The sequence below is a fragment of the Periplaneta americana genome, chromosome 13 (assembly GCF_040183065.1).
Source record: "Periplaneta americana isolate PAMFEO1 chromosome 13, P.americana_PAMFEO1_priV1, whole genome shotgun sequence".
NCBI lineage: Eukaryota > Metazoa > Arthropoda > Insecta > Blattodea > Blattidae > Periplaneta > Periplaneta americana.
This window is the reverse complement of record NC_091129.1, coordinates 13,556,250-13,564,004: the sequence shown is the minus strand read 5'-3', so window position 1 is coordinate 13,564,004 and position 7,755 is coordinate 13,556,250. Positions and strand designations below refer to the sequence as shown.

General features: G+C 41.5%; 1 long non-coding RNA gene across 1 annotated transcript in view; it reads right to left on the bottom strand.

Moving 5' to 3' along the window:
* Window positions 1-276: 276 nt before the first annotated feature.
* Window positions 277-7,755, bottom strand: part of LOC138711758 (uncharacterized) — a 143,073-nt gene continuing 135,594 nt past the window's right edge. The window contains exon 5 of the long non-coding RNA XR_011335445.1: window positions 277-2,211. This is a non-coding gene — a long non-coding RNA (uncharacterized lncRNA). The remainder of the gene's footprint in view (window positions 2,212-7,755) is intronic.

Here is a 7,755-nt window from a genome sequence, read left to right as displayed (position 1 = left end):
TTAGAATCAAAGTTTATTGATTATAAGTGAAGCTATTTTAAAATAAAAGCTTATCAATTCTATCATGATAGCATCTTACTACTTTACTTCCATTAAAATAATTTATTATGCTGCACAGGAATCGTCTAAAAATTATCTTTTCTACATGACGTAAATTACGTGTAACTTACTTAAAATAGGCCTATGTATCTTTTAATTTATGCGGCCAATACTCCTACCTGACATTGGAGGTGGGTAAAAATAAAAGGATATGAAATAATACTGACTTATTATATTTCATATGTCTTTATTGGTATAGAGCAGTGATGTCAAAGCAAGCGCATTTTTCTGACCTTGACGTCGTGCGCGGGCAGCTAGCGCTAAGTATGGAAAGAGGAAGGGTTGTGAATATGAATAAGCAACCTGTTGCATTAAGAAAACAGTGGTGCACTAACTTCAAACGGAACGTGAAATTTTATGTCGTTATTTTTATATGGCTTCTTTTTGTTTAATATTATCTATATTGTATGTAAAACAAAAGTACTAACACTGATTTCTTAATATTGCAGTTGTGTTTTAAATCTTAATAACATAATAGAGAGTTAAGCAGGAATATTCACTTAAATTCCATAGTAGTATAATATTATACTGTATTAAGTGGATGAAACACATCATTCATAAACAAAGTGATATTCCAAAGAAAGAGATTGGGTATGACATGATAAGTTGGATTTTATATTAATGGTATCTTTAGCCTTACAAAAGTAATCGATAAACTAATCAAAACAATATTACAGTACAAAGCAAAGTTACGTAGGTACTGTATCTGTTTTAAGTGTAACTAATATTACATAACAAAACTCTTATCGCATTATGCTTTTAAGGTGATATTTGTGAGCAACTTCCTATCATCAGAATATTAAATTATTTTCTCGAAATCTGCTGAGGGTATAGAGCTGACATTTTTACAACACATGGGCACGTATCTTTTGCTTATGATGTAACAGTAGTTGCTTTGTTAATTCATTTCCTTACAAACAATTTCCATGCGAATATTTTCAAAATTGTCAATACACTATCTTCAGTAACACGTATATACCTACGTATATTACATTTACGAAAACATTCTGTATGGCTACTAAATAAATAGGCCTATACCTGAAAATTTCACTTTGCTCTATGAAAAGTTGAGAAAATATTTCTTTTGAATAAAAAAATCAAACTTGTGAAAAAAGAGCATTAAAATTAAAACTTACATTCTTATAATGCACTTATACTTCTCAGGCAAATCTAAAAATTACCATGGATACAGTTTTAATAAGTTCTCTTCCCTTTATCTATTGAATCAGTGCTGGCCATCCCTGAATATAGCTCGACCAAGCGGCATATACCACCACTTTCGTCTTTCTCTTTCCTTTCCGCTGTAAAGCGTTTAGGGTCTCCTGGGCTCTAAAGCCCGCGATTGCTTCTGTAGGCATCAGTTGACATGCCTGGTATAGTTTCAGTGGTCTTCATTAAGACCACGAAGTATTATGTAGTGAAAGGGAAGGAAGGAAGAAAGTTTTTGAACACAATCTCCTATTCGAATAGGCAAGAAATAACATATTTGTCCAGTCACATAACTCAGTAACTATTTAAAACTCCTACAACAGTATAGAAAAAGACAGTTCTTACTCATAAGACACAGTCTTAAAACACAGGATAAGTTTCTCAAGACTCAACCAACCCACACACACTACTATTAACAACCTTTCACATTTACATCGTATCAAATTGTATCAACAGGAATTTAAATACTAATGAAAAAAACACATTTGTCTTAAATGTTTTCACTGATTCACTGGTCACACAGTCAATGCTCACCTTGAGAGCATAAGCCAATTTTCTACTCTGAGGGCAGGTAGAATAGGCAATACCGTCATTTCCCACAGCTATGGACAATTCAAATGTTGTACTCCATAATGGTACCTCGTTAATATTTTCGCTGTGCTGTAGTTTAAAGTCAAGCCACTGCAGCTATCTACGAACGATATATGTTACTATTACAATGTTCATTGAATAGCTGTATCATGGATTATAGTTGTGTTCCGGGACAATATTTATGCGAAACGACAATACTCAAGGTTCACTATTGGTAGCGATCGCTCTTCTGTTGCTGGGTGAGGTCTCTGAAGAATGAGACATTGCATATTTAGCCGATGATGTCAGTTCTGGATTGCACACCAACAGGAGCTGCAAAGAAACCAAAATTTAGTATTAATAGTACTAGCAGTAACAGTGGTAGAGGGCAGAGCCAGCAGTAGCGATGAGTAAACCACTATTCCGCCGACATTCTAGCCGCCATAACTCCGCAGTACGTGTAGTTAGAAGAAAGCCGATGAGTGCGTTTAATACAGCTCGTCGAACTCTATCTTCAGTATAAAGGACAACTCTATATCCCCGTGCATTTGAACGGGAGACGCCGGCAAAATTAAAAAAAAAGGTCATTTTGACTTTCGAACAGACTTTTTCTACACAAGGAGAACGAAGCGGCTCAGAGGCCCACCCTTTTAACTGTACCATCCCCGCATGTTCCCTAGTAATCACCGCTAACATCCACCAAATCCGTCACACTTTTTTCTAGCCTTAATTTTTGGGTACCTAATATATTTGTGTCTCTTATTCCGGAAATAATGGTCATACCGATGAACGGGGTGCGGCCATGTCTTCCCCCTTGACTTACTTCTTACACGATAGCATCAAAATGGCAATCGCGAACACTTTCTGATTTTCGAGAAAAAAAGAGGAGGGGTTCAAACCCCCATTCCGCCGACATTCTAGCCGCCATACCTCTGGAGTACGTGTAGATAGAAGAAAGCCGATGAGTGCGTTTAATACAGCTCGTCGAACTCTATCTTCAGTATAAAGGACAACTCTCTATCCCAGCGCGTTTGGACGGGAGAGGCCGGCAAAATTTCAAAAAATGGTCATTATGACCTTCGAACAGACTTTTTCTACACAAGGAGAACAAAGCGGCTCAGAGGCCCGCCCTTTTAACTGTAGCATCCCCGCATGTTCCCAAGTAATCACCGCTAAAAACCAGCAAATTCATCACACTTTTTTCTAGCCTTAATTTTTGGGTACTTAAAATATTTGAGTCTCTAATTCCGAAAATAATGATCATAACGAGGAACGGGGTGCGGCCCTGTCTTCCCCCTTGACTTACTTCTTACACGATAGCATCAAAATGACAATCGCGAACACTTTCCGATTTTGGAGAAAAAAAGGGGAAGGGTTCAAACACCCATTCCGCCGACATTCTAGCCGCCATAACTCTGCAGTAAGTGTAGTTAGAAGAAAGCCGATGAGTGCGTTTAATACAGCTCGTCGAATTCTATCCTCAATATAAAGGACAACTCTCTATCCCCGCGCGTTTGGACGGGAGAGGCCGGAAAATTAAAAAAAAATGGTTATTTTTACCTTCCAAAACAGACTTTTTTCCACACAACGAGAACGAAGCGGCTCAGAGGCCCGCTCATTTAACTGTACCATCCCTCATGTTCCCTAGTAATCACAGCTAAAATCCAGCAAATCCGTCACACTTTTTTCTAGCGTTAATTTTTGGGTACCTAAAATATTTGAGTCTCTAATTGCGGAAATAATGGTCATACCGAGGAACGGGGTGCGGCCCTGTCTTCCCCCTTGACTTACTTCTTACACGATAGCATCAAAATGGCAATCGCGAACACTTTGATTTTCGAGAAAAAAAGAGGACGGGTTCAAACCCCCATTCCGCCGACATTCTAGCCGCCATACCTCTGCAGTACGTGTAGATAGAAGAAAGCCGATGAGTGCGTTTAATACATCTCGTCAAACTCTATCTTCAATAAAAAGCACAAATCTCTACCCCACGCGTTTGGACGGGAGAGGCCGGAAAATTTCCAAAAATGGTCATTTTCACCTTCTAAAACGACTTTTTTCCACACAAGGAGAACAAAGCGGCTCAGAGGCCCGCCCTTTTAACTGTAGCATCCCCGCATGTTCCCTAGTAATCACCGCTAAAATCCACCAAATCTGTCACACTTTTTTCTAACGTTAATTTTTGGGTACCTACAACATTTGAGTCTGTAATTCCGGAAATAATGGTCATACCGAGGAACGGGGTGCGGCCCTGTCTTCCCCCTTGACTTACTTCTTACACGATAGCATCACAATGGCAATCGCGAACACTTTCTGATTTTCGAGAAAAAAAGAGGAGGGGATCAAACCCCCATTCCGCCGACATTCTAGCCGCCATACCTCTGCAGTACGTGTAGATAGAAGAAAGCCGATGAGTGCGTTTAATACAGCTCGTCGAACTCTATCTTCAGTATAAAGGACAACTCTCTATCCCCGCGCGTTTGGACGGGAGAGGCCGGCTAAATTTCAAAAAATTGTCATTATGACCTTCGAACAGACTTTTTCTACACAAGGAGAACAAAGCGGCTCAGAGGCCCGCCTTTTTAACTGTAGCATCCCCGCATGTTCCCAAGTAATCACCGCTAAAAACCAGCAAATTCATCACACTTTTTTCTAGCCTTAATTTTTGGGTACTTAAAATATTTGAGTCTCTAATTCCGAAAATAATGATCATACCGAGGAACGGGGTGCGGCCCTGTCTTCCCCCTTGAATTACTTCTTACACGATAGCATCAAAATGACAATCGCGAACACTTTCCGATTTTCGAGAAAAAAAGGGGAAGGGTTCAAACCCCCATTCCGCCGACATTCTAGCCGCCATAACTCTGCAGTAAGTGCAGTTAGAAGAAAGCCGATGAGTGCGTTTAATACAGCTCGTCGAATTCTATCCTCAGTATAAAGGACAACTCTCTATCCCCGCGCGTTTGGACGGGAGAGGCCGGCAAATTAAAAAAAATGGTTATTTTTACCTTCCAAAACAGACTTTTTTTCCACACAAGGAGAACGAAGCGGCTCAGAGGCCCGCCCTTTTAACTGTACCATCCCCTCATGTTCCCTAGTAATCACAGCTAAAATCCAGCAAATCCGTCACACTTTTTTCTAGCGTTAATTTTTGGGTACCTAAAATATTTGAGTCTCTAATTCCGGAAATAATGGTCATACGGAGGAACGGGTGCGGACCTGACTTCCCCCTTGACTTACATCTTACACGATAGCATCAAATTGGCAATCGCGAACACTTTCTGATTTTCGAGAAAAAAAGGGGAAGGGTTCAAACCCCCATTCCGCCGACATTCTAGCCGCCATGACTCTGCAGTACGTGTAGTTAGAAGAAAGCCGATGACTGCCTTTAATACAGCTCGTCGAACTCTATCTTCAGTATAAAGGACAACACTCTATCCCCTCGCGTTTGGACGGGAGAGGCCGGCAAAATTAAAAAAAAAATGGTCATTTAGACCTTCCAAAACAGACTTATTTCCACACAAGGAGAACGAAGCGGCTTAGAGGCCCGCCGTTTTAACTGTAGCATCCCCGCATGTTCCCTAGTAATCACCGCTAAAATCCAGCAAATCCGTCACACTTTTTTCTAACGTTAATTTTTGGGTACCTACAACATTTGAGTCTCTAATTGCGGAAATAATGGTCATACCGAGGAACGGGGTGCGGCCCTGTCTTCCCCCTTGACTTACTTCTTACACGATAGCATCAAAATGGCAATCGCGAACACTTTCTGATTTTCGAGAAAAAAAGAGGACGGGTTCAAACCCCCATTCCGCCGACATTCTAGCCGCCATACCTCTGTAGTACGTGTAGATAGAAGAAAGCCGGTGAGTGCGTTTAATACATCTCGTCAAACTCTATCTTCAATAAAAAGCACAAATCTCTACCCCGCGCGTTTGGACGGGAGAGGCCGGAAAATTTCCAAAAATGATCATTTTCACCTTCTAAAACGACTTTTTTCCACCTAAGGAGAACAAAGCGGCTCAGAGGCCCGCCCTTTTAACTGTAGCATCCCCGCATGTTCACTAGTAATCACCGCTAAAATCCACCAAATCTGTCACACTTTTTTCTAACGTTAATTTTTGGGTACCTACAACATTTGAGTCTGTAATTCCGGAAATAATGGTCATACCGAGGAACGGGGTGCGGCCCTGTCTTCAGCCTTGACTTACTTTTTACACGATAGCTTCAAAATGGCATTCGCGAACAATTTGTGATTTTCGAGAAAAAAAAGGGGAAGGGTTCAAACCCCCATTCCGCCGACATTCTAGCCGCCATAACTCTGCAGTACGTGTAGTTAGAAGAAAGCCGATGAGTGCGTTGAATACAGCTAGACGAACTCTATCTTCAGTATAAAGGACAATTACCTATCCCCGCGCGTTTGGACGGGAGAAGGGGGCAAATTTTCAAATAATGGTCATTTTTACCTTCCAAAAGAGACTTCTCCACACAAGGAGAACGAAGCGGTTCAGAGGCCCGCCCTTTTTACTGTACCATCCCCGCATGTTCCCTAGTAATCGCCGCTAAAATCCAGCAAATCCGTCACACATTTTTCTAGCCTTAATTTTTGGGTACCTAAAATATTTGAGTCTCTAAATCCGGAAATAATGGTCATACCGAGGAACGGGTGCGGCCCTGTCTTCCCCCTTGACTTACTTCTTACACGATAGCATCAAAATGGCAATCGCGAACACTTTCTGATTTTCGAGAAAAAAAAGGAAAGGGTTCAAACCCTCATTCCGCAGACATTCTAGCCGCCATAACTCTGCAGTACGTGTAGTTAGAAGAAAGCCGATGAGTGCGTTGAATACAACTCGTCGAACTCTATCCTCTGTATAAAGGACAACTATCTATCCCCGAGCGTTTGGACGGGAGAGGCCGGCAAAATTTCAAAAAATGGTCATTTAGACTTTCCAAAACACACTTTTTTCCACACAAGGAGAACGAAGCGGCTCAGAGGCCCGCCCTTTTAACTGTACCATCCCCGCATGTTCCCTAGTAATCACCGCTACAATACAGCAAATCCGTCACACTTTTTTCTAACGTTAATTTTTGGGTACCTACAATATTTGAGTCTCTAATTCCGGAAATAATGGTCAAACCGAGGAACGGGGAGCGGCCCTGTCTTCCCCCTTGACTTCCTTCTTACACGATAGCATCAAAATGGCAATCGCGAACACTTTCTGATTTTCGAGAAAAAAAGAGGAGGTGTTCAAACCCCCATTCCGCCGACATTCTAGCCGCCATACCTCTGCAGTACGTGTAGATAGAAGAAAGCTGATGAGTGCGTTTCATACAGCTCGTCGAACTCTATCCTCTGTATAAAGGACAACTATCTATCCCCGAGCGTTTGGACGGGAGAGGCCGGCAAAATTTCAAAAAACGGTCATTTAGACTTTCCAAAACACACTTTTTTCCACACAAGGAGAACGAAGCGGCTTAGAGGCCCGCCGTTTTAACTGTAGCATCCCCGCATGTTCCCTAGTAATCACCGCTAAAATCCACCAAATCCGTCACACTTTTTTCTAACGTTAATTTTTGGGTACCTACAATATTTAAGTCTCTAATTCCGGAAATAATGGTCAAACCGAGGAACGGGGTGCGGCCCTGTCTTCCCCCTTGACTTCCTTCTTACACGATAGCATCAAAATGGCAATCGCGAACACTTTCTGATTTTCGAGAAAAAAAGAGGAGGTGTTCAAACCCCCATTCCGCCGACATTCTAGCCGCCATACCTCTGCAGTACGTATAGATAGAAGAAAGCCGATGAGTGCGTTTAAAACAGCTCGTCGAACTCAATCCTCAGTATAAAGGACAACTCTCTATCCCCGAGCGTTT